Source organism: Dromaius novaehollandiae, chromosome 3 (assembly GCF_036370855.1).
Source record: "Dromaius novaehollandiae isolate bDroNov1 chromosome 3, bDroNov1.hap1, whole genome shotgun sequence".
Taxonomy (NCBI): domain Eukaryota; kingdom Metazoa; phylum Chordata; class Aves; order Casuariiformes; family Dromaiidae; genus Dromaius; species Dromaius novaehollandiae.
In genome coordinates, this window is record NC_088100.1 from 93,256,173 (window position 1) to 93,283,868 (window position 27,696).

Genomic DNA, 27,696 nt, shown 5'->3' on the forward strand with positions numbered 1-27,696 from the left:
CAACAGCAGGAGACTTCTGAAGAAAGATTTCTTTCTTTTCCACTCTTAAAAGTGTAGTTTGGTAACTAGTCAAACTACCAAGTCAGGAAGCATATTTGCAAAGTCTAACTAGAATCACTGAGAGGATAAACTCATTTAAAGGAGGGAGTGAGTTGATTTATTTTGGTTCTCTCCTAGAACCCTCTCTCAAAGAAATGTAGGCGTGGTTGTACTAGCCAGACCCATGGTCCTGCTGGTTCATCATCCCAATAGAAGCCAATATAGATGCTTTACAGGAAGGAATGATTTTCTCCAGAAATCCCACTAGGAAGATGTTGGCTTCAGCTCTGAAGGTTTTACATCCTTTCTGCGCATCTTAGAGGCCTATGTTCTTTGTCTAACAGATATAGCAGTGAATCCTGGGGAGAGGTAAACAGAAGAGATAAAGACTCTGAAGCCTGAAGCTTATTTGTCTGGTATCTGTTTAAATACCACACGACAAAGCTTTATTAGCACAAAGCAGTATGTGCAGTATCTGCATGTGACCAGAAGTCTTTCCTGCCTGTCGTCTCTGTGTAGTCCATGTACTCACTCCTTATCCTTGGTTTATACAGCTGGTCTGAAGACCACCCCAGGTAACAAAGAAAACATCAGCTCTTGAAAGATCTGCTGGGAATAGGAAGATGTCGTATTAGTTACCCGGTTGGATTTATGCATGTGTGTGTGTGTTTAACAAGGATCCCAGTGCCTGCTGTATTCCTGAGGCTGGAATTTATACAGGCCAGTATTTGGCTGCTGCAGTTTATCTTGAATGCAAGAATAATAAACTCAGCTGACAGGATGATGTATGCAAAGCATCTTCTCCTCCCACGGCATGTGGTAGAGGTGTCTGGTTTGCAGGGAGTCCTATTATTAAGTGATTAGCCTTGCAACATTATCAATATCAGATTGCTTAAGGGCTTTGGGGGATCACCGATACAGTAGGACTTGATGACCATCCATCACAGCGACAGCCAGATATCAACAGTGGTCTGAGAGCATTACCTGTGTGGGTGAAATAGATGCGTGGATTTGTCATGTGAAGACTCTAAGAGATTTTTTGCAGAAGGAAACAAACCTGTGTCTTTGCTATTGTTTGTTCTGTTATAACTTCTGCTGCATTATTTTGATGGCCTGTGTTTCTTCCTTACTTGCCCTATTGTTGGTTCTCATTCAGCAAGAACAAAAGCAAAAAAAGTTCTCAAGCACCACTGAATATGGTATTTTCTTGACTTTCCAGGCAAGGCTGATTTATTCACCCCCAGTTAAACTTCATCATCCAGGCATCTTCAGACTCCTCTTACTGCTTCTGCTGGTTCAGATGGTAACTCTGGCATCTGGGGAAGTCAGGTCTTTCTCATAACCTAAAAGGCTACTGGAAAGACCATGGAAACAACAGTTTGCTGTACTGGATTTGTTTCACCCTGAATGATCATTAAGACCCACATCTTCAAAGGTAAATAAAGTACTTTAGAGGATCTGACTCTTACTATTTAAATTGCATCCTGCTCACATCATAGATAATGCTTACCCGTTTTATAATGTAATAAGCACTTCAAGGCCACACCTCACTGTACATGTTTCCTCTCGTTGCTACTTTTTATCTTACACCGTGACACCAAAAACCCCTAGTGAAGGGCCTGCCGTTGTAGATAGCCATATAAATTTACAGTGCTATATACTTGAGCGATTACAGTGGATTGTGTATCTACAGGAATTATACCTCACTCAAGTGCAACTGTTTCCTGGATACAAGGTGACTCTTGGAGTGGGAAAAGTTTCACCAAGCACAACCAGGACGGAGTCATGCTTGTAAGAAAACTCAGGTCTAATTCATCAAGGCCACATGGTATGGACTGGAGCCTGGTTTCTAGCCTTTCTAATTCCTACCTCCCAGTAAACTTGATGCTTTCAGTGTCCTCCAGGACTGACTAGTGCTACAATTTGATCATATATTCCAAGGAGATAGAGCTGTTACTTTGGGGATTCAGACATCTACACAGACAGTCCCCTGAACACACACATCTCAAAAGGGAAGGCGCATATGGTCCTAAAGAATTCAGTCCCCTCCTGACTAAAATGCTTATGTGTTATTTGTCTGTGTCAGTCACACAGCATATGAAAACTGAAGGCCAGGTCTCTCTCTCTAATTATTGCTGTGGTCCACGGAGCAGCATTTCAGATGGCTGAAGAAATTCATTGAAGCAGTTGTGCAGTGAGGCAGGTAGGGTGAGCATGGGTGAGACCACAGTCTTACGGAAACTTCCGTGGTAGAGAAAGGCTTGAAAACCTGAACACTGACCTCTGCTTTGTGGAGGCAGTTTCACCAGAAACCTGACACTAGCTTTCTTTTTACTGGCATCTGACACTCCTCTAGATGGACATACTGGCTTGCTCCTTTCTGTGGAATATCCACTGCTGTCCCTGTAAAGTCAGTGTACTGCTTTGGCTGTTCCAGGACTTCATTATCTGTAGATACTGTTTGGGTATGGAAACTTTGCTGCGGCTGCAGGAAAAGACTACTATTTAAGGTATATTCTTAACTACTATTTAATGTAGATTCTTATATTTCCTGGCAAACTGGGTAGCCTATTAAGTGTCTGAAATCCCTTGCACTCCGTGTTGCTTCCCATTCCTCAGGGCATGTGAAAGTTCCTACAGTGTCAGCTTGTCTCTAACTAGGAGGACACATGCTTTGGGGAAACAGGACCTGGTCCGCTGATGTCAGTGGAAAGTCATCATGGGTTCCACAGTGGTCCGAAGCGGGTCCAGAAGGGGCATTGAACAACTTAGTGATGTTACCCAGACCCTTCATTTGCATTTTGTCTTGTCCTCTGTTTCCTGTTATCTGTTTTCCCTCCTGAGCGTGGAGATAGATTTATCCTAGCAATTTACAAAACATCATCTGCTCTTCTTTTGTGAAAACACTTGTATTATTTCTTCATTCCCTGACTCCCTCTGCACAGAAACCACCTTTGCTTTTCTTCAGCACGTTTTCCCCTGAGCCACCCAAGTTTTAAACCATTATTTTCAAACAATCAGTTCCATAAGCAAGTCACAGTGTTTTTTTTTTTTTCCATGATAAACTCAAAAGAACAGAAGTTGGTTGGCAGGGCAGGATCAGCACCACTTCCCTGTTTGTCTGGGTTTTTTGCCATCACGTATCATGTTCTGCCAATCCAGAGTATTGCATCACACACCGCACACCCCACACCCAACAGAACTGGAAAACAGAGCAAGAACTCCCTGCAGCAAAATTTTATCTGAGCTTTCAAATCTTCTTCGCACTGTGGGCGGCTCTAAGCAGATTGGATCCTAATGGACTGTTAGGCCAATCTGGGCTTACTAACTTGCCTTTGTAAGGATAAGAAATGAGCTGGGACAGAGAGGAGCAAAATGCTATGAAATATGTATTTAATTCTCTGCTAGTACTTCTGCGGAAGAGCCAAAACGAATATCACTATCACTCAAATTTTTGTCCTGTCGTTTACTTTATTGTCCCTGCAACACAAGGCCACGCTCACAGCGAGCATGAAAGTGTGCCACTCAGTTAACCTCAGCAGAGATACGCTAATATGCACCAAGCGGGACTGAGGCCCTCTGCTTTCCATGGGCATGTGTCCCTCTCTGTGGCTGGGAATTTAGCCCGATGTTGTTGGTTTCATTCAGTGAAGAGGAGACAATTCATAAAGCCAGCAGGAGTTATTGGACAGCTGCTGGACCTCCAGGGTCTGTGCAAGGACATGTAGAAGTGCCCCACAAGCAAGCGGTACCTGTTGGCAAGCACAGCAGATACCATGTCCCTGCATGATGCCTGAAGGGAGGTGGCTGCTCTTTCTGGACAGCAGAAATGAATTCTTTCTCCTTGTGCGTGCATGAAATACTCTATATGAATACAGCACAGAGGAGGGCATGGGGATGTAAAAACAGACATTTTGCTCTCAAAACATTGTGTTACGCCCACCAAGTGAAACTTTCACTGTAGTATTAGTCAGCTAAAGGCACTTCATGCTATTAGCAGCCCACATCCGGCAGCACATGGTCACCCAATGGAGCAGGCAGCGGTCATAGCCAAAAAGTGAAGCGTAGTATGTGCTGAATGGAAAGACAGGATGTGAAAGCTGTAGGGGATCTGACAAGTAGAGCTGGTAGCTGTATTACCGAGGATCTAAATGCATTAGCTGGAGGCACAAGGAAGAAAAAGAGAATATGGAGATACGTCCTGAAAAAGGCCTGCTGCTAGTCTATTCAGTTTTGAATCTCTGGCATTGCAGTCAGGGGATGTTATCTTCCTCTGCAGAGGGCTGCAGTGTGCCTTGGTTGTGAGGCACACTGCATTCTTCTGATATATACTTCATACTTTGCACTTTTCTGGTTTTACCCACCCCTTTTTCCTTCATGACTTTTTCAGCATCTTGATCACCACATTATGTAAGTGGGACCATGCACATCCAGAAATGTGTGACCTCCCAGCAGCATATGGAAGGGTTCCACTGCTCAGAAGAACGGGACGGGCTGGTGCAGAACAGAGCTCTTGGCTTCGGTGCTCAGCCTGGCTAGCCATGAGGTGCAAGTCTGCGACGGGAGCACAGAATTAGCATCTTCATTTGCCAGCACCACCCATTCCAGTTGTTCTGAACTGAGAAAGATCATGAAGAAGAAAAAATTCCTTTAGCTTCCTGTTTCTACTACTCTAATGGTTTAATCACACACATTTGGAAATACTTTCCCTGCCTGGAGTTGATTCAGTGTGCTGGACTACTCCCGCAAGGGCTAACACAACATAAGGAGAGCAGGTAAGCACAGCAGAATCAAAGATGTTGTCTCTCTCAGCTCTTAGCCGAATTCTATTACTGGTCTCTTGGCCCAAGCACTCTTCTTTGGTAGCACCAAGGTTTTGGAGATCTCCTCTGGAAACCCAGTAGAAGAGATGCAAGATTGTTTTACCAGCCTGATCCATAGCCAAACAACTCAGGGAGTGTTAAAGACATCTTGGAAAAAGCTATTCTGAGTCCCTCTGATGTGCTCAATAGTTCCAGAATGTATTTGTAGTGTTCTGCAGTCATGGAAATAACATTCTTTCCATAAGTTTTTGGTTGTGTCAGATATTGTGGGCACATGCTGTGCAGACAGCAAACAAGGTTAGTGGTAGATATGCCATTGTTCTCCATGAAGGGCCAGTGATCATTGACACCATAGCCAGGGAGCTGGAGGTCCAGCAACTGCTGGTCTCCAGGCATCTCTGCTAGTCAACGGGTGTCTTCGGGGTCCCTTACAGAAATTCAGGTCAGATATCTTCTTTTGGTGCCCATCATGTTCTTCCAAGGAAACATCTTTCAAGGAGACATTTTCCTGTCTCTCTCATTAGAGACGCACTGGGAGAATTGCACTTACCTTGTCAGAAGAGCTGATAGTCAGTAGCTTGTACTCCTACTGTGCTTGCCACCTTTGCAAATAGGAGGTTGTCTATGAGCAGCCTAGTGATGAAGCTCCTGAATGGTGTCCTGGATTCTGTTCTGCTCTCCTGTTGCCATCTCTATCTTCTTCACAATACCTGTCTAATGCAGAACACATTCCCAGTGATGTAGTCCATGGCTCCCCTCCCTCCAAGGCCAGTATCCTGCAGACTAGCCTGGGTTTGGCAGCTTGGGTTCCCTCTAGGCCTCAGAAGACCTGGAGTTGAACCTTCCCAGCCCAGGCAGACTATCAAATCCAGGTCTCTCCTTTGCACACACCAGTATTACAAACATCAGATTATAATATGGGCACCCTCCCCTTCCTGCTGTTCCTTTGAATGAACGGGCTGCGGCATTTGTGCTTGTGAAGGAGTAAATGGCAATGAATGGCAAGTGCTTGGGTCCGTGTCCTAGGTGGGCACACTGCCACTGATGGGAGTTCTTCCTCAGTAGGTAAGCAAATGTGCAAGCTAGGCCAAAACCTGCTGATTCCTGACCTGCTGTCCTTCTGCCCTTCCTTCTGAAACCAGTGCCACTTCTGCATCTTGCTGCCTCTTGCTCTGAGTGAATCAGTGGCTGGATGCCTCCTCAGCAACCCTGTGAAGAGAGCCACTTCCATGCTGTGTGTGCAAAAAACAGAAGTCGCTTTCCCCTCACAGGGCACTGCCCAGCTAACTAAATAAGTCAGCTGAGGATCCCAAGGGGAAACTACCAAACTCCTCTCTAATCACAGTCCCTCTCCCTACCCTCTGCATCTTTTCTGCATGGCTCTTGCCTGTATATGCAGGGTGGCTGCGGTGAGCTCATTATCCACTTCCCTTACTTGAGCGAGGGTGGCCTTTTGCTTCTAGCTGCTTGTAGTGCTGTAACTGGTAGGATGTCTCCAGCACATTTTCTCTTTGCAAGGCTGCAACTCCCCTGCTTTTGGAGAAAAGCAAGGGAAGTCACGCACTCAGAGTGTGAACATTTGAAAAACATTTATAGAAAAGCAAGGGAAAAGCAAGTCAGTATTAATAAACTGCAGAAAGATAGAACATCTGCACTAAATTACTGAAAACTCAAGTGACACTGGAAAGCTAAATAAATAGAGGGAAAATTATGTTAAGGAACAAAATGAATAATAGAAAGATTCTTCTTCAAAGTGCCACCAGTTAACCTTTTCATACAGCACTATATACAAACAAACCCACTGGAAATATAACAGGGGCCAGAAAGCTTGATGCAGCTGTCTAACAGCTGCCTGCTCCATTTATTCTGCTCCTGCTGATTCTACAGCATCATATGGCCTGGCTAGTGCAGTGGAAGAGATAGATCTGAGGTGAGGGGTTGCCTTGCCCCCTCAAGGTGGCCAGAGGGTAGATTAGCTGAAAGTGGAGGTCTTGTGCCTGCAAGGATGATGAGATAGGTATTTGTGCATGGCAGGGGATTAGGACAGGTTTCGGAAAAGCCACAGGGAGGGCAGGACATTCAAACTGCCAAGGAGCTCAGCAGCTCCTGGCTGGTGGAAAAAACACGTGTTTTTCTTCTAGTTCTGTTGCCATATATCCTCTCAGTTGGAGGTGATGGGGCAGAGAGGTGGACTAGGTGACTTTCAAGGGTCCTTCCCAGCCATATTATTTTGTGATGTCTCAGATTCACTTCATTCAGGGATGTGCCTGTGTAAGAGGTTCCAGTTGGCATAGGTACAAATGTATGTACGAAGCCATACAAAACGGGGCTGGGAGGGGGGTTCAAAATATGATAGAGTGCTTCCCCCTGTCAGGAAGCAAGATCAGCTGTACTATTCCTGATAAATGTGTGTGTTAATTGGTCCTAAGACCTTCTGGGATGGATATTCCATATCCTTCCCAAGCAACCTAGGCCTAACCTGCCTTTCTTAAAATGGTGAAAAATGATTACTTTGCCATATCTATGGGATTAAAAGAGTAGATTCATCCCCTTTAACTTTGCAACAGCCATCAACATGCTGAAAGTATGTTATTGTTTCTCCTTCCCCCCCCCCCCCCCCCCCTTTAAGCAGTCCTTATCCTTTTAGTCTTTCTTCACAGGTCATATTCTCTGTATCTCTGGCAGTACTTGTTCTTCTTTTTTCCTTCACCTTTCTGGAAGTGTGTTCCTTAAGCTTAAGGAATAGTATTTCAGTGAAGGCATTCCCAGTACTGAGTACAAAGATCACTTTTCATAGTGTGCAGTCTTGAATTCCTGTTTGTACATTTCCATGGGATACTTGCCTTTTCCACACCAGCATGACATTGCAGTTTCAGATTCAGCTAATCCACAAATCCTTTCCCGAGAGACTCCTTTCTAATCAAAAGCTGTTTCTGTACTTTTGGAATCATACAATTTACTACCTGCAACCTACAGAGTCTTGTACTTACTACCTGAACTTAATACCTCGCTCTTGCTCTTTCATCTCATTCATTTTTTCAGACTATTGTTAAGGTCATTCTGGAACCAAAAGTTTTGATAAGATATATGGGAATGCAACAACTTTTCCTCTGCCTGAAAACTAGCTGTCCTAAGCATTTTCAAGCCTGTTCTTTCCCTACTCTAGCCTTAAATCTTACCTCTTTGTTATAGGAATTAATTGGGCTAATTGCATCCTCGCATGTGACCTTTTCAGATGTAAAAAAAGACAGTGAACACTTTGATCTTGTCAATGTGATCTTTTTATTGCCTTTTCTCTTCACAAAGCATTGAGCTAACATTTTCCTCTATGCTTCTTTTAGGAAATGATTGATTTCTGTTACCTTCAGTTTCTCTAATTTTATTTCACTTTGTGCCTTGGACATTCTGATCTTGTTTTACATGTCTATGTTATTCCTTCATACTCATCCTTTAACATGATTTTGTTTCCACTTGCTATTGTGATTCCTTCTTGTCTTCCAGGTCAAAGAAGAGAAGTCAGTCACTTTTCCACTTCTGGTCTTTCTTCCGCACCTGCACCTGCACCTTTAGTAGTGTTTCTTTGGGCAATTACTAAGTCTCCATAAATCTTTTCTTCTTGGATGTTTTCCACAAGATATTACCTATCAGTTCCCCAGGTTCATAGAAATATGCCTTTTGGAAGCCCACTGGGGTTGTTTTTTCTTCTATTCTCTTGCCTTGCCTCTCCAAGAATCATGAAATCTACCTTTTCATGGTAACTCCCATTCATGTTGCCTTCCACCTTTCCATTCTTAAGAGTGCTCCTCCCTTGTGCTTAGACTCAAATCCAGAGGACCCTTTCTTTTAGTTGCTTTCTGGGTCTTCTCAATCCCCCCAAAATTGTCAAGCCTATGCCAAGAAGGGGCTGGACAATTTGTATGCTGCTGAATTCTTTTTTCAACAAATGTCTCAGGAGCTAAAATCTTCCATTCCCAACAAAACCTATACTTCAGACATCTTTGTTAATTATTCCTAATGAACCTCATACATCTTATCTTCACAGCTGGACAACCTTTAATAGACTACAATAAACTGTGACAATGGCATGCTCTTTCCACTTTGGTGACTTTCATCAAGGCTACCTCCATCTGTCTTCTGGATTTCAGACAAAATCTATGCATTCTAGGCACACAGAGCAAGATTTCCTTTTTCTTTCTGCTGCCCATTCTTCTTGAACAAGCAGTATCCTTTTCTGTTAGCATTCCAGTCATATGAGTGATTCAGCCATGTCTCTATCATTTCAGTGAAGCTGTAATCTTAATCCTATGCTAAGACTCCTGGTTCCTCTTACTGATTTTGCCATGCTTCTTTCATTAGTATGCCAACATGTAAGACCGATGCTTCTTGTTTCTTCTGTGGCATTGTGACAAATAATCCTACCCTTCCACGTTTTAAGGTCTTCATCTAGGTTGCCATGTGGTATGTGTGAGCATGTAGTGAGCATGTGGTTTTCACTCCTTGCAGACCATCCTAATTTTGAAACACCATCTCATGGGTAACAAAGCCTTCTTGTGCAGTTCAAATACTTTTTTGGATTTTTTTTAATGGGTACAGGTAAATGGAACACTTCTGAAATCTCTCAGTCCTGCATTTGCTCACAGGAATGGGGAGTACTGACCCTTTCTCTAAAGTAAAAGTAGTTGCTTTAAAAAAAGGTTTCTGTTAGCTCAAGAATGAGGTTTTTACAATAGGACTGGGTTGAGAACAACGGAGGACTACTAGGAGTAAGTGAAGGTGAGGGAATAAAGTACCTATCTTACCAAGCAGAATTTAATGTGTTTCCTTCAGGCTAGGAAGACATATAGTTCTTTCAAGTCTTTAAATGGGAAAGGGATGTAGCATTCCATGCCAGCAGGAATGCTCACTTCATCTATATGCAAGAGTTTTACCTAACCTTGGTGACCACACAGCCCAGACCCAAAGTTCTGAGCAATAACAGGAATGGAGGTAATTGTCAGTCATGGAGATGCTTCAACACATTTTGCATTGCCCAGAAATGTAAGAGACCATCTGGAATGAGTGTTGAATATTTTTGCTAATGACCTCATGATCAAATATTGAGCATGTTTATTAAATTTACAGATGACACCAGGCAGGGATGACTTGTGAGTCTGATAGAGGATAGGATTAGAATTCAAAATGATCTTGCCAAACTGGATGAATGCTCTGAAAAGAAACAGAATGCAATTCAACAGGGACACATGCAAGGCATACACTTATGCAGGAATAATCAGCAGCATAAATCTATAATGAGGAACAATTTGTTAAGTAGAAAGTTTGCAGAAAAGGACAGGGGAGAATTCTGGTGAATTGCAGAAAGAGTTGTCAAATGTGTCATATTGTTGTGAAAATGTCAAGTATTATCCAGGGATATATGAACAGGAATAGATCTTGGAGTATGCTGTCTACTCAGCACTGAGGGGGCCTCTGGGGGAACACTTGGTCCAGTTTGGGGCACTGCACTTGTGAAAAGATGTGGGGCATTTAGAAAAAGGTAGGAGAGGAACAATGAATTGTATAGAGGGCTGGAAAGATATGAACTGCAAGGGAATTTTGTGTGGAAGCTGTTTAACAAAAACAGTGAAAGGAGGCATGAGATAACCTACAAGTAAATAAAATTCTGCAGAGAAAAAGGAAATTACCTATTCTCATAGCCTGCAAACTAATAGACATAAATGTAGCAGGAAAAATGCAGATCAGACATCACGACGAAAACCTTCCTGACAGTAAGGAGTGTGGCACACTGGAAGGCATCATTTGGGAAGGAGCTTTCCACCCTGGAAAGCTTTTAAGAACAATTTAGATGTGCACCTTCATTTAGGGTAAATTGCACTGTATGCTCATGGCTCTCAGTGGCATTTCTGTTATTGTATAAAAAATCAGAGAGACAGTCCTTAACTAAAACTCTTTACTCTTATTTTCTTGGCTGCTTGCTTGTACTGAGCTCTTTCTCAGGCCCTTGTTACTACTGCATGTGTCATCAGTGGCACTTTATAACAAAGAATGCCATGTATACTTGCTAAACGTAGTAAAGATACAAGATGGAGCAAATTTTTAATGTGACACTGTGAGAGGTTGAGAGAAAAGCTAAGGATGTGGAGGTGAAACAAGAAATGTGAAGGAAATAGGGGAAGTTGGGACACCAAGGCAGAACACTGGCAGGTGCAGACAGCCTGGGCAGCTTCTCTGAAAGGCCTGGCTAGCTGAATGCACAACTCTGGCATCTGAACCACAGAGATAAAGCCAATATTTAAAATGAAGAAGACTACAGGAGTTATCCACCTACATCCTGTTTTGAGTCTGAGCAACTCTTGGGCATGCCCCTTCTTTAAAAAAAACCAGACATGGCTCCTACATGCTCAAAATAGGTATTCCTGCTGCATCATGGATTGTTGTTCTCTGCCATTTGGGGATGTTTGATGTCTCGCTTGACAGCTCCTGAATGCCTCAGGTATGCCTGGGTGGGAGATACCCACTGGGCTGCAGATGACCTGGGCAGACGGTGGATTTCCCCCCTCTCTCTGAAATGCTAATGGGAGCAGGGAGCACGGCAGGTGTGAGATACAGGCCAGCATTTCAGCACCTGCTTCCACCTGTGTGCACACAAACGGGCCCCTCGTTTTACCTTTCTGCAGCCTTACTGTCTCCAGGTGGACTGAACAAACAGTGAGACAGCACAGGATTCAGTGCAGCATGTTTCTCAGTGTGAGGGAATGTCTTTTTTAAGTCTTAACCAGCCAGGAATGCAATGATGGTGCATAATGCTCTCCTGTCAGCCAGGCGCATCACAGGAAAGGTCATGGTCTTTTGTGTTCTCAGGAGGCAAGGAAAAAAGCAATAGCCTGATTACCTTTAATAAGGTAAGACCTGGATTTAGGGAACTGGTGACGCAGAGATGGTGCCTTTCCAAAGGGAATTCAGATTTGCATTTTTTCCATTTCTTAAAAGTTATCACCTTTGCATTCATTCTGTTTTACTTTCAATGGTCTTCCAAGTAAGTAATTTTAAACTCCTATGATTCACAAGATCCCTGACTAACGGTGCCCACAATGGAAAATTCTAGTAGTTTCATGATGAAAAACATGGTTACTGTTAGTATTATCCATATATGGTAAGGACTGACAGGAATGAAGCAAAGAAAAGTAATACACTAGCAAAGACAGGAAATGAAGCCTCTAGAGTGAGACTTTTTTTTCTATGACATTTAAAGGACATACTAGAAATATTTTGGTGGGGGATCAAATATCACTGTTCTGCACATTTAGGTTTGATGTTTGATCTTTCTCGTTCAGGTTCTAGGGAAAAAAAAAACACAAAAAAAGTCTTCTCTTCATCTCCTGGTTTTGTACTTGGGCTCCTCCTTCTCATTCAGCTCCAGCCCCTCCCAAGTTCCCCATTACTGTGGGCTTATTAATCAGTTGTGATATCCACATGACCTCCAGTTTCAGCCCTCTTTGGTCCCTCTACTCCACTAGCTGAACTATTTCTAATTGGCTAATCAGCTTATCCGGTTTGGCCCTTGATGCAAACCAGGTCTAGACATGATCTATTCCTGGGAGGCCCCTGGGTTCAAGGGGCCAGTCTCACACCCTGTCCATCACTATTGTCAGCACGGTACCCTATCTTAAAGACATGCCAATGAACATTAGTGAGAGATTAAAACGACAGCCTTGGTTTTCTTACATGCCTTTTAATCATTGTAACATGCAGTCTAATGTTTCACTCTGTCTTCTTTCGCCCGCAAGAGCATGTTCTCAAGGAAGAAACCAGGAGGGATGAGAGCATGTCAAAGACCATAGCAGGGTGAAAGGAATGGAAAGGAATTAAAATGGAGGGTGGGGGAGGAGGAGGCAAGAGACAAAAACCAAGTCAGGATCTGGCAGCCAGACGCAGAACAACAAGGCTAGAATTTCAATTCCTTCATGTGGCTTCTGCCAGCTGACATCTTATAGGTACTGCTCACTGCTGCACCAGCTTCAGCACTGGCTTTTGCAAACTCTGGTGCCTAAAGTGGGCTGTTGGACATTCATGGCCACACATCTGAAAGAGTGAGTTTCACATATGCTGCCCACCTCTAATTGTCCCGAGCAGAGCTGGGAGGCTTGGATACTCCGAAATCAAAGTGTTTTTATTGAAGTGCCTGCATATGGATTTCATAGCCAACTTTTAGACCTTTGGGATTGACAAAAAGCCTTAACTGGGTCATTTAGCTTCAACTGTAATTATTGGCCATTCAGACAAATGACAAGCAGAGGGCTCCATGCAATAGTATCATGTCTGAATTCCTTTTTGGGCTCTCTGGTAGTGAATAGTTGGTAGCTCTTCTTAAACAAAGCCCCATTCTTTGCAAAGATGTGTCAGTGTTAAAGGCGGATGCTCCTGTATGAATATCTGCTACATGGGCAGACGTACAGAAGGTCTCCCAATGCCCAAGTTGGAGAGCTGTGTTAACAGCATGCAGAACTGGAGTTAATGACCTCACTTGTCCAAGACTTCCTTGTGTTTGGCCAGCTCTGAATGCAGACAGAGCAAGTTCACACCTGCCTGCAGAATACCATATGGACATCATCTGTAATGAACTTGCTCAGATGGTTCATTTCTAGGGGGCATTCAAACTTTCCCTAGCTGTATGTGTATTTTTTCCTCTCACAGTCATGCTTTTACTAAAAATTTTAGGTAATGTAATATCGACTCCTTAGCTTGTAAACTCCTTGGTCCAAAACTATTTGGCTGGTGGGATGTGTGAATTCCTTTAGCCAACCAGTGGAGCATGTAATTAGCTCTATATGCACGAATGAATTACGCATATGTTTTGCTATGTGGCTTCAGCTGGTAGCTAAGCTTGAGAAGTTTCCAGCTAGAAAAGGAAATTGGTGAGAAAGTTAGAAAAAGCTGTGAAGCAGGCAGTGCACAGGAGGTCTCTGGTTTTCCTTTCTCCCACACTGCTACGTACCTGATTCAGCTGGCATCCCCCTTTTTGTGCTGTGCTTTCTGCGGGAGGCATATTCCTCAGTGGATGCTGGGAGCATCCCTCAGGACATACTCCATTTCCAGCATTTCACACAGTGCTGAGTTTTGGTGATGTTGCCTGATCCCGTAAGGATTAAATTTCCCCAGTTGCAGAGGCAAGCATGAGTCCTGCTCACCCCTCGCAGCCTGCTCAAGCAGGAGATGGAAGCAGAGCCTTGCCATCCTGCCTGGCCACCTTATTACCAAGATGCTGCTCCTCAGCTGAGATGGGGCATCCCACCCTCTGTGCATTCCTGAGGCTATTACAACATACAGTCAAACAGTTTTTTTGAACCACCTCACGGTCCAACTGCATCATACTGTAGAGAGAAGTTGTACCACTTTTCTGCTTTTTGTCATCTATTTAGCATTTCTTGAAGGATGTGGGCCTAAAAGCAGGCCAGAGTGGAGGGGAGTTTCATATTTGGCAATCTTTTCTCAGTCTTTTTAGTAGTGCAGAAATGGGCTCATGTTGACTTGGCCTTCTCTGAACAAGGGGAATGTAACCCTGCTGGTAGCACCATAATGTTATTTATATTGCAAATTAAAGTTACAGAGTTCAGACTTTTTTTTTACATTTCTGGGTGGAAAAAAATGATTAGAATGTTTTGCATAAGCAGAATTTACCCTGTCTATTTGAATACTCAATTTTTGTAACACACCCTGGCATGTCAGTGCTATTATTTCTTAATATAAATAATACTCTAGTACACAGATCTTCCTCCTGTTAAAATCCATCCTGCTCTTTGAAACAATATCATGCCCAGATGGACTAGGCTTGATAGAAAGTAATGTCTTCAAAGAGGGGATCTTTCGACAAGATATCACTTCTCACCAAATTTCGTGGTGAGAGTAAACCAGAAGTGCATTCAACGTAAAAGCTGTCGAATTTCATCAGTAGTTCCAAATGAGACACCTCATACCTAACTGATGGTTTGAAGGCCCAGACCAACACTGCCGAAAGTCAACAGAGGTCTTTGCTCCATCTCTCCATTCTTCAGTCATCCAAATGAATGCTATCCAACTAGGCACCAAAATTGTTGTCTCTTCCCCTGAATTCTGATATTACAGACAAGGCCACATACTCTGCAGATGGGGAAATGCTGAATACCAAGCATTTTGGCCAGTTAATGTATTTAAACAAAGTACAATGTCAAAGTAGCATAAATACCATATTTCAGCAAAATGGCTGCTTCTCCAGTGCTCTGCTTGTCAATGCCAAATGAAATACTTCTCACTGTTTATTCATAAAATTCTTTCTCACCCACTGAATTTTCATATTGCTGGACTGGGCCAAATAATCAGTTCCCTTTTAAAATAGAAAAAGCATTAGTGCATTCCAATAGGCTTTTCATGTAAGTTAGAAACCCTTGGGAGTGCAGCGTGATTAGCCTATTTTGTTTTTAATTATTGCTGATTGGAGCATACCTGTGGGAAAACTCTGGAAGGCAGACAAGTAGTCAAACATATACAGAGACATTTACAGAGCACCTATGGGGAGGAAGCTCGAAAGATATGGTAGCCATTTTGTATATTAGTGGTATTTCTACCCCTTTTAAACAGGATGCCCTTTGTGCTGAGAAATGCACCTGCAACACTTCAGAGATTAATGGGCAATTCTTGGCAATACTTGAGGCAATTTCAGTTGTCCATTAGGATGATAGAAGACTACAGGAGAATTTTTTTGATCGGCTTTAATTGAAGGATAATCTCTTCTCCTTAAAGTAACCTCAGTTTGTTGGGAAACTTATAAAGCCTCCTTGAATGTCAGAACAAGGAGTAAAGAAATGTTGGACGCCCACAAAAGTACAAATCCTCCTGCATTAGTCAGGTCTCTTCTGTGAATGAGTTAACTTTAAATAAAGCATATTACTAAGTATTTTATCAAAGCAAACATTTAATCAAAGTGAAAGGAAGAGATACTGGTCCCCTTCTGGAATGGGCTGGAGACTGCCAAGATGTGTTTTAATTGCTTAAGAAAACAAACTATGTCAAACACTGGGTTTTAAGGAAGCAGATGCTCATTTATCATTCATTTTGTCTGTGTCATTATCATTTGTTTGTCTGCGCTTGGGACCCTGCCGAATGCAAGTTTTCTGAAATGGAAATGACCATATGGTCAATACCTTAAAAATGAATTCAACATGCCCTGCCTTTTGTGTGAAATGTATTCTTTTAATGGTGCTTTTCTTTTTCTTTTTTACAGTGTTGGACAATGGAACCAGAACAATTGCTTTTGTGGGAGTTTGGCTCATTGCAGGGGCAATCTACGACGGATGCTTTACGCTACTGGCAGACTTCGGATATTTTGCAAAGGCTGTGTTTTCATAGCCCCACTTCTTTTTGAGGTTATCTCACCAAAAAGGCTCTGCTACTGTTTTAGCCCTTTGTCTTTCTGTAGACCGCTGCTTTCCAAATGGGTCCAGAGACCATGTAAGAAGGCCCACGAGCAATGGCCTGAAATGCCCTAAGGAGCCATGCAGGATCGTTCTGGCCTGAGAGCTGAATGCTCAGTGTGTACGAAATGCTCAGGGATGAAAGCGGTTCACTGGTCCTCGAATCTCCAGGGATGCCTGGGAGAGTCCTTGGGCAGCACCAGCAGGACTGAGCCCAGCTGTGCTGAAGAGAGAGTAGAAGAGTCTCTGCCCTACGTAGCTGCTCCCTAAAAAAGAGCATGTTTGATCTGCTGTGATAAAGCTGTGCATTTTCTCTCTCAAGTGAAAATAAGGGGATCTCTCTTTTATCCCTTTCTACTTTCAGCAATGCTTCCATTGAGTGTGGACAATTCATCACCAAGTGCTGTGCCAGCTCCTCATAAAGCACAAGCCAATGAAAGCTTTGCTGAATATAGAAAACATCCGAGCAAGTGAAACAAAGTAGTTTTATAATAAGCCCAGTCTTTCCTAACCTGCATGTACAATTGCCACAGCTACTGGAGATGTACATGGTAAAGGCCATTTAGATTTCAGACTGGTTGTTTGAGAGCAAAATTCAAAGCAAGTACAATTATGACCCTCAGTTCTGATGCTGAAGAAAGGCACATCCAGTTCAACCAAACCTTTGGCTATACACGTGTCTGTGGCTTCAGCTTTCACCTGCCTCATAAAGACTCAAGTGTCAGGCAAGAATCGTCCCGTAAATGTAGTTCTGGGGTATCATTTATAGATACCCACCTTGTGTTAGACTGGTTCTTTTTTACAGGGCTGGAGACGAATCAAGAGGGAGAGTGTGACCTCTTATGAAACAGGTCCTGCACATCTCCACTGTTCTGCATAAACACAAAGAAACCTTAGCTCCTTTTTTAAAAAAACTTTGGTTGGGATGTAAGTGAAATGCTCACCCTCAGCAGCTCTCAGCTCAATAGAATCCCAGAAATGAGACTCCTCACCTACAGTGGACAAGATTTGGGGGTATGAGGCTTGCAGATGCTTTGCTCAAAGGTTACAAAAGCAAGCAGAGTGAGGCAGAGGCAGCAGACTGCTGCCTGTAAGGCCTGTTCGGCAGGACACTTTATCATCCCTAAAACCTCACAATGTAACAGAAGGAAAAGGCAGCAAAGTAGTTTCTTCCAGACTGGGGAATCAATTGCATCCTTCCCAGAGGGGCCAGAGTGCTAGGCATCCCCCCAAATCCATATCCTTGCAATGGCCCCACCTTTGCATTAACACTCATCTTGGCTTGTTTCCTGGGTGAGCAAAGCCTGCACATTATAACAAGTGGTTTGCTTGTTCGTCTATTGGTGCAGTCCCTGTCCTGCCCCCTCTGCTGGCGTGTTCCTCTGTCTCCCCACTGCTAGTAATCACAATTCACCCACCAGTCTGCAAAGAGCTGCCCAAAGCTCTGCAGGCAAAAAATCACTCTGGCAGGCCCTAGGCAGTGTACTATATATCACAGTGACTGGCATCTTTAACACATAAAGCCATACTTGAAACTGTAGCATCCTGGAAGGATGTTATTAGATGCCAAAATAGTAGTAACTATAAATACTGTGCACCCTGCATGTGACACAGTGCTCACCTGAGCTTGAGCCCTGGGTTAAGGACACCAAAGATGATAGCAAAGAAAAGGGAACAGCAGTCTGTGTTTCAGATCTCCTCTTGCCTAATTCTAGAGGGGGTGAGCCTCTATTTCCACAGATCAAAGTGTTTGAAATAACACTTGCTGTCTACAATGCCCCTGGTGAATCAGGAAAGCAATCAGTTGCTTACCTTCTGAAGAGCATCAAAAGCGTCCAGAGTGTCTGCCCATAAGGCAAGTGGTCATATTCCTCCAAGTTCTTTAGTTTGGCCTGGTAGTGTCCTCTGCAAATAAAGCCATGCTGTGTCTCAGGATTTTGGAAAGTAATTAATTTAGGTACTGCTGCATGTCACATCTCAACAAATGCATTTTGAGCTGCTGCCTTCTCTAAGAAGTTATTTTCCTACTTCGAATTATGTGCAAATCATGTTCATATGCCTGGTCTTATATTTCTGGTAATATCATCCTAGTATCAGTACTCAGGAAGGTTAGCAGACTAGTCAGGATGGAAAGTGAAGCCCATGAGTTAAACTGCAGGCTATGCTGAGAGCTAGGAAAACTTTTCTGAGGGCTTCAGCTCTGTCTGGGGTCTGTTTTCTTCCCTTGCTTTCTATGATAGTTACTCTGTTGGGTTGCTGTCTACCCTACTCCTTAGAAAGGACACCGTTTTTCAGCCTTGCACAAACAGGGAAAGCTTGTTCTTGCCATGGTAACACCAGTTGTTACTGCACTGCTAAGAGAATACAGAAAAGAAATAGAAACCTAATGAGAAATTCAAGAAAGATTTTGGAATTGTTTTGACCTGCAAGAAATGCATGGCCTAAACTGACAGTAGAAATGCAGCTTTACCCAAGGAACTGCTCCCTTTCAGAAGTGGATTTGTGGAATAACATATAGCAGTAACATGTAGCAGATGCCACTATTGTGGCCTCTAATAATATCGAGCATTACAATTGCTAGCTGCGTACACAGCCTTAACGGGTCATTGCTGTTGCCGTTTGCAGCAGCATAGGTCGGCAAAGGATCCTTCTGGGACACTACAGTTTCAAGTAATAATTAGCTTTTATTTGGGAAGTCAGTTCTGTGCCAAGAGACAATCCGAAGCCTGTCATCTGTTTAAAAGCTTTTGCAGAAAATATGGTAAAATTCTGTAATTTTCTAATTCTTATGAATTTTTCCCCCTCAGTGTTGCACTGCAACCTACCAATAGTAATTTTTTCTCCAGGTTAAGGGAGAAACGGCTGGACATTTGTTGTGTGTGAAAATCTGGATTGATATGAATGAGCTGGCAAGGGCTGGCAAGGTTTAGAGGGGGTCATGATCAACCACCAATAGCTGCACATTCACTGGTAGTAGCTCCTGGCCAACAGAGGATAGACCTGGGAAACAGAAGATGGAGAGGTCAATGCTGACAGCCAAACCTCACCAACACTGGTAGGACAAAATCTAGATATACCCAGGGAACACCTTGCTCTCAGATGAACCAAGATGGATTTGTGGAGAAGTATTTTAATGAGAATAGCAACTAGCTTTTGTGACAAAAGTCAATGGTAAGTGACTGGATAAGTAGTAAATATTTATTTAAAATAAATTATGCATATTATATTATATATAATAAATATTGATATTAGGAAATAACTGTTATATTCAATAATATAAAGATATTACCTGGAAGCAGGTACGCCTGATAACAAGGGCTGGCATATGACCTTAGCCTATCTATTTCAGCTTCAGGCCTCAAAATTGTTGTTTCAGCGAGTTAAATAAAGTGCTGCCTTGCTCTGAAAATCCTGTCTTGAGTTAGAGAGAAATATCCACTGTTTCATAGTTCTCAGGAGGGCTATGTTTCTAATCAGCATTCTAATGCATTTGAGCTCCGTGAAAGACTCCTGTGAACCAATGCTGCTGAAGCCAGAGACCCAGTCTGTGAATAGCAGAGCTGTCAGGGCTCTACCCAGAAAAGAACTGGAGGCCACCAAGCTGTGAACTAACATGATGCACTCTCACAAGGAGGCCCTAAAGGTCAGAGGCATCCCTTTGCCAGTAGAAGGCTACACGTAATTTGGGAACTTCAGTATCCTTGGTGGGACAGAACATCCCTCAGATGTGTATGAGCACTCGACATCTCAAAGTGCTTTGCAAAAGCGAGGGAGTTAATTTTTCACATTGCCCAAATATAGAGCTGGTCCATGAAGAAATACCCTATTCAACATGTCTGTGCATCAACAACTGAGCTGTGAAAAGGGTCTACAACTTCTTATCCTCTTGTGTGCATGCCAGACCGGATGTTCCCCCCCTCGGCAGCTTGCCATTTATCTTTCAAGAAGGAGGTGATTCCTATCTGCTCTACTTTACATAAATAAGTTAATGAACTTGACTGCTAAGGTGATACCTACAGGATCATGTTACCTCCAGCCTGAAGACCACTCTCCAGCTCCAATCTTCTTATTGCCTTTATTGCTAGTAGTCTGGCTCATATCTAGACTGAGCCCAGTGGTCTGCAGACCAGGGACATTCAGGCACAAGGTGAGAAACGGCTAAGCCTTGGATCCTGCCCCAGTGGGCACTGTGGGTCCCACGAGGCTGAGCCATGTTGTGCCATGAACAGGAGCCCACTCTCTCTCAGCAGTAAGCCATAGGTGGAGACACCATATGAGGATTCAGAGAAGACCCAGGGATAGAACTTGGCTTGCCCACTGATTTATGAAAACTTCGCCATTTTCTGCTTTAATGCTTGGGAGTATTTCCCCAGCAAATTTTATTTTTTTCTTATCTCATGATTTTATGTTTGTTTGTTTCAGGCTCCTGAAGCACAGTCCAAAAGGGTTGAGCCTTGTGACTTGTGGCTGACTGAACACTGCTTTGCAAACACAAATGTGCCACGGCCACAAATTGGAAACACTGGGCTTCAGTCCCAGGGAGATCTCCTTTTGCTTTCCTTGCAGGCTGAGTGGCTTTCCTCATGGAGTCCGTGTCTGTGCACTGCTATCCAAAGGCCTCTTCTGGAGAGGCAAGTTGACCTTTGAGCTGACACCACAGCTGTCTGCTAACTGCTAGCCTGTCACAGCTGCAACATCATCACTGTAGCATGAACACTGTCCTCCTCCTCCGTGGAAGGGGCAAACGTGAAATACAGGGAGGAATTTGCTACTCTGTTTTGGTTGTAACCTCTGGGAGCCAGTGGCATTCCCAGTGTGTCCCCCAAAAGTCCTGATCATCCTTGTCAGACTTCCTCTCATTGGTAATTCAGTATAACAGCAGGTACATGTTCTCCCAGTCTCTTCCTCCAGTGTTTGTTGATTCTGTCTTTACCAGTGGGCACCTCCCATCTCTGGCACTCCTTCTGCCTCACAGAGAGGACTCAGTTGATGTCCGTGCCAGTCAGAGAGCACATTCAGCATCCAGCTCACAGCCCTGGCCCCTGCTCAGCGGCCAGTGGGATAGTTTGTTGCCTGTCTGTTGTGCTCAGTTCCCTGCACCCTTTCCATGGCTGGATTTTAGCTATTTGATATTTGAGCCTAGATGATACCATTTTCAAAGTCTGGAGCCTCCCTCTGCTGAAGGCCTGTCTCCAGCCTTCCTCTTGCCTCTGTCTCCCACCTTTCTAAAGAAAAGAATCCAGGTAGATTTTTTAAATCAGCTGGCTATGGAGGCAAAGGGCTAGTCTGGGGGAAGGAGTCCATCTTCCTTCTGAGATCTTCTCTGCCGCACTGCTCTCATGGTGACCTCTTAGGTTGGTCCCCCTGCTCAGAAAAGTCTGTGGACCTTCCTGGGAGAACTGCAGTGTCATGAAGTTACCCTTGAGAGTGTCGTCCATATCACAGTCCATGCCCCTGGTTGACTGGAATCTGCTTTAAGGCTTTTACTTTCTGGGGGCATAGGAGACTGAGAAGATAAGACAGGAAGATCAGGAACCAGCAGTTTCAGGCTGTCCCATCTCCTGAATTTATCTATCTTTCTATAAGAAATATCTGTCTTGGAAGCCATTTTTGTCTCATTTTCCACTCCTAAATAAGCCAGCAATGACTTCCATCCTCTTAACCAGTGATATGGTTAAGATAACCAGAATATAAACTTGTTTGTGTTTCTCAGTCTACCTACATTGTGCATGACTTGTTGATGCTGTATACAGAAACCTATGTGCATTCCCTGACTACCAGTTATTTTGTAGTGGCAGCAATGGCAAATGATTGAACTTGAGCTGATTACTTCAAAAATATGTTCCACCCCCTGAGGACATTAATACCTTGACAAATCAACCATGGTAAAAATGTATCTTGTGCACTTTGACTTCACGAGACCACAGTCATGTCACTGGTCTTGGAACAGATGGTGAGCCTCATATATATGTGTGTATATATATATATGTAGGTAGGTAGCTAGGTAGGTATTTGCTCAATATAAACAAATTGCTGTTATTCTTTTCCTAACAGTTCAATCAGCCTATTTTTCAGATGTCCTCTGGGATCTGTAAGTTTTGCTGCTTGGACCGATCTGTTTGATGGATATTCCCTAGAATGGGGGAATATAAATCATCAGTCCATAAATGAAATGCTTCAGGTAGCCCAGAAGTCTTCTGCTGTAACACCCACCTTGACAGTAAGTGTTGATTGTCCTGTGAAAGGGTTATATGAGTTTAGCTTGTTCCTGGGTGATTCGATTGCCTGGAGAAAACAGATCTGGAAGGGAATATCTGGGGGATTTGCAGTTTCTTAGCTGAAAGGGAGTGTGATGGGAATATCTGGGGGATTTGCAGTTTCTTAGCTGAAAGGGAGTGTGATGGTCTCTTGCATTGTGCTGTTGTGATGCTTTGGGAAGTTTGTCTGCACAGACTACAGACCCTGATTAATGTGATGTTGTTGCTATGGTCATTGCACTATCGTGCAATGTTTTCTGTTTCTGCCTTTGCTGACAAGGCCTCTAGCACCAGTCTAAGGGCAACGGAGTAATAACAGAGACTAACAGAGTCATAATGACTGTCCTTTGAGCAAACAATTGATATGCTAATGACGTTGGTGGGAACGTAGCTCATATCTACAAAGAGGGAGACTGGAGAATGGAAATAGGACAGGGCAAAGAACAGAGGAGATTTAAAAAAAACAGTTTGAAGAAGACTCTCTCGTAGGATTTTTCCAAGGACCTAGAATAAGTTTTGGGGAGGAAAAGGAAGATCCCAGCATGCATTTCTTACCAGGAGCAAGGCTGGTTTATCACCCGAGCTAGCCCAGGAACTGCCCCAAACTCAAAATTACCCTGGCATAGAGACGAAATTGAGAGAAAGAAATGTGTGCAAAGCTTTGTTATATATCTTTTGTCTCCTGTGCACTTCTGGTACTAAGTAAAGAGCAAAATTGTTCCTGATTCCTACCTCAACCCCTAGGCACATTATGTTTCCAAACCACCAGCCACATGCCCTAAACACATAGAGAGGGGCACCAGATGTCCAGATACCCATGGTCCTGAAGAAAGGACCATCTAGTTTATGGGGGTGCTTTAAAAGTGATTGCTGGTCCTGGGAAAATAAAGCAGTTGTGCTTGAGGCTCCACCTCTACACAGAGTAGCAACCAAAGCCCATGCCCTTAGGCATGTTTTGAGACAGGCCATGGAGAAAAAGCAGCTGTGGTCTACTGATGCAGACAACGCAAAAAGCAGGGGCCCTAGGAATAGCACGGTGTTTGCCTAAAGAGAAGATGTACTGGGGCCGAATCACAGGTGGTAGCACTTCACACAATCATCCTTTATTTTCTCCCACAAATAATCCATGACTGAATGAACCATAGTTTTTAGAAAAATCCAGCACTGACCAAAGACTTCAGATAAAGGAAAATCTGCCAGTCTCATGAGCATCTACTACAGTGCTAGCTTACTTTCACTATTAAAGGCTCATTTCTGCTCTAATATTTTTCACACTGAAACTTCCAGCTATTGGATTTTATGCCACAGAGTAAAGAAGTATCTCATTCTAGATACTCTTGTGCAGACACTTTTTAACTCCAATCAACTTGTCTCTTAACTGTCTCTTTGATCAGCTAAAAAGATAGAGTTTCTTAAATCTCTCTCTGCAGGGTGCAGTTTTCACACCAAGAATCATTTTCATGCAATCTGGGATCTGAGCTAAACAAAGCTGAGAGAAGAACTTTGGCCAGACCGTGTCTTGAGAAAAGGCTTAGGAAATGGACTTTGTTATCTGATTACATTTGTTGTTAATAAAAACTTGATTATACAGCTATAAATTCAGCAGTTTTATTGTTTTGCAATGACAAAAACTTGAGTCGGCCACTGCACTTTTCTGTGAATACCTTTCCTTTGAAATGATTAAAACAAGCATGATTATATTACATCAGTATAAATCAACAGTAATGTCCTGTCCTGGCTACAATATATTGATGCTTTATTCACAACATCGTGAGTTTCTCTTTAAGCATTTTCAAAAGTATAAACCTCCCTTTCAGGGACTTGTGTAGCAAAATTAGCATTTGCTTTTTGTTCCTGTGCTCACAATTTTTTCATGGTTGTCAGTCCAAGTATTTGGCCTTCAGAGCTGTCTGTTGGGAAGCATAAATCAGGTGTATAAATTCTGCTATATAAAAATGCAGATTCACTTGTGTGCAAGAAAAATTTTGTTTTGCAAGCGTAAAAGTGGAAGTGAGTCCTTGTTTAAGAGGGTGGCCACTGCTTTTTCCCCTAAAAATACTTTGCCACACTGGGTTGCTACAGTGAAAAAATTGTTACTGCTCAGCTAAAGGCCAGTAAGTTGTAACATGCTACTGAACCTCCCATGGAAGAAATCATGATCTCATAAAGGAAAAGTTCACTGGGGTATATTATTACTGGAACACGTCCTCTAAGAATAAGGGCAGAAGCTAGTAATGGATATGGTCCCAGCACAACGGCACATGAGTGTACACTGCTATCTGCATGTCTCTGTACCACTTCTCCTCCCACAGAAAGGTCAATGACAGAGACGTGAGGGGATAGAAGTTGAATTATGCACACACCGCCCTACTAAGAAATGCTTTTAACTAGGTTGGGCCTGGGCTGTAAACAGCCCCAGTTATTCCGGCTAAACATTATTAAGGTCATAAAATGTCTTGAGATGCATGCAAACTTCATGCCAACTTGGCTCCAGCCCAGGTGCATCTGTTGTAAGAATCTCCTGAGAACAGTTGGGGGAAATGATGATGGCAGGTGGCACTCTGAGCTGGAGCCTGAAAGGATTTTATTTGAGAGGTTTTATGATGGTTTGGGTGTTCCAGCTTTCTGCAGGACAAAAGCACTGCAAAAAGAGGAAGCTTCAGTCTTTCTCTGCCTGAGTGGCATCTCCAAGTCAATGATTGAGGTAATCTAGATGGTATTTGAGGCAATCTTAAAGATAGAAAAGCTACGCTCAGCATAGGTATGCCACTTTGGAAAATGCTGGAGAATATCATGTTACTTCAAATACTAGGGAAGGGGGTGTTTCACAGTGTCTCTTGCTTCCAAGTCCTGGTATCCAAGATTTCCCTGGGAATCCACACAAATGATTTATCGTGCAGGCTTTCTTTTGAGGGCAGTGGCCTCTCATGCTCAGGAAGGTACACTGACATGAGCTCATTTTCCACCCTTAACAGCATATAGAATAATGAAGACAGCCCCTTCAGGGAGTAACAGGGCTTAGCATTCGTCTTCCTTTCCCCCTTCCCACGCCACGGCGCCATAAAAGGGGGAGAGGCTTGGAGTAGCAGCCGAGAGACTGCAGGAGGGGGCCAGGTGGCAACCAGCGATCTCCTGGTAGGGCTGGAGCTCTGGCTGGCTCGGGGGGCGTGGGGGGGGGGGCAAGAGGGGGGTCTGCAGCATGGGCCAGCACCTGGCGGGCAGGGGAAGCCAGCTGGGACGTGTGCCTGGCTTTGCATGCTCAGGAGGGCTGAGGAATCCCAGAGCCAGGAGTGCCTGGGAGCCCCCTGCACAACGTCTGGGAAATCAGCTCCTTGGAAAGGGGGAAATGCCGGCTGGTGACACAGGGGAACTCTCCTCCCAGGGCCCACGAAAGGGCTGTGCTCCGGGGACGGGAGAGTAATCAGACCCCTGCAGCTCGCACTGTCAATGACGTGAGGACATGCTTGCAGTTTCACAGGGCATCTTCCCTAATGAGATTTCATATGCTAATCCCTTCTCCCCCCTGATTAGCCAGGCCTGTGGCTGCCTCGCTGCCAAAGCCCTGGTAGCAGTACCCTCTGGTGAGCTGATAAGAGAGGATAAAAGGCTTCCTCCCCCCCCCACTGCAGCCAGCTTCCCCAGGTGGTGGGCTCTCCTCGGGGCATCCCTCAGCCCCACAGGCAGCCAGCGCTGCTCTTCTCTCCGGTAGGCTGATGTGGTCTCTGAGTGAGGAACTGTGGCAGTGCCAGGTCTGCCCACCACAGTCTGCAGGCTTCTGCCTTTAGCCAGGCTGGCAGGGGACAGGGGTCATACCGCTCTCCTCATGGACCATGGAGGAGGACCCCAGCCCAGCCACCCAGATCCAGTGGCTCTGGGCTCACCAGGCAGCATCTCATGCCCCCTCGCTGTGCCAGCCAGTGTGTGAAGTGAAAATGGGCACCCTGGTGACTGTGAGGCTCCTCTCCAAGGGCCTACAGCAGCCTGAAATATGAGCAACCCTTTTTGCTCCAAGGCTCAGTGGGCAGAAGAGGGTCTGTTCTCCCCCACAGCAATCTCTGAAGTTACCTTTGCCCTGTCCATGACCCTTGGGGCTGATACAAATGTATTGCACTGGTCAGAGCAAAAGCTCAGCCAGGCACACTACTGCACTGGTGGCAGCAGCTTCAGAGTTTGCTCAGCCATGCACATAGCTGCAAAAGCCTGCTCTGGCAGCCAGGAATAGCTGGAGTACAGCACAGGCCTGGTCATGTACATTTGTCCAAGCTCTCTGCAAGGGGATTATAAGAGTAGTAACATACAACTGTTACGTTGATATCCTTGCCCCATGAGGAACTCCCCGGTGGCCAAAGACTCAGGCTTATGAACTCCTCTGCTCTACTCAAATGATGCAAAAGATCTGAAATATAGTGGAGTGTCATGCCCGTAGTGTTTTGATTGGCTTTACTGTCGTCTCTTAAGAGATAAATCCTTTAAATTACATGGCACCAACCAAGCAGAGTCCCACTAAACAAAAAGGCCTTGTTGCAGCAAAATGTTCTTCGACTAACTTCACTCCCCTAACAGGTTTGTCTCTCCTTCAGAAAGCTGTTTTAAGAAGATGAGTTTGGTTTTCCACACAAATCATGTCTTTGTTTAGTAGATCTGTTCTCTAATCAGGTCAGGTAAGTGCCCAGAGACTAGTTATGAGGGCCGTATAAATACCTCCATAGATAGAGGGCATCAAGAGATAAAATGCTAAAATATTTATTATTTTACGAGGTTTGTTCCTTCCTCCAGGATCTAAGGAGAAGTGCTTTACTAAATGACAGTAAACTGCCTTTGATGTAGTGAAAAATCTGTTATTTTTGGTAGGCTTGATCTTTCACAGAATATTGTATATCAAAGTATTGTCTATGGCGCTAGTGACCTTTAATGACAGTCACAAGTGGCCATGCACGACTGTGATACAGAAATGCCTGTATGTGGCTGATGGAGTCCTGTAATACCAGAGCTCTCCAGAAGTATTATGTGTCCAGCACAAAGCCAACACACTGTGTAAATCTTATGCATGTTTCATATCTAAGCATTTTCTCACTATTTAGCTTTTTGGCAATTGGTATTGTCACAGGTAGCAGGCATATTTTCTGAGCTAAA

At 43.9% G+C, this 27,696-nt stretch overlaps 1 long non-coding RNA gene across 6 annotated transcripts in view; it reads left to right on the top strand.

The window, feature by feature from the left end:
* LOC112997163 (uncharacterized) overlaps positions 1-24,161 on the top strand; it is a 90,807-nt gene extending 66,646 nt beyond the window's left edge. For 3 of the 6 annotated variants that reach the window (XR_010388511.1, XR_003262629.2, XR_010388513.1), the window contains 2 exons: positions 16,117-22,526; positions 23,994-24,161. This is a non-coding gene — a long non-coding RNA (uncharacterized LOC112997163). Of the gene's footprint in view, positions 1-1,258; positions 1,475-2,379; positions 2,550-4,429; positions 4,815-16,116; positions 22,527-23,993 lie in introns of those variants that run through there. The other 3 variants (XR_010388514.1, XR_010388510.1, XR_010388512.1) reach the window with 3 other exon arrangements.
* The last annotated feature ends 3,535 nt before the right edge of the window (positions 24,162-27,696 follow it).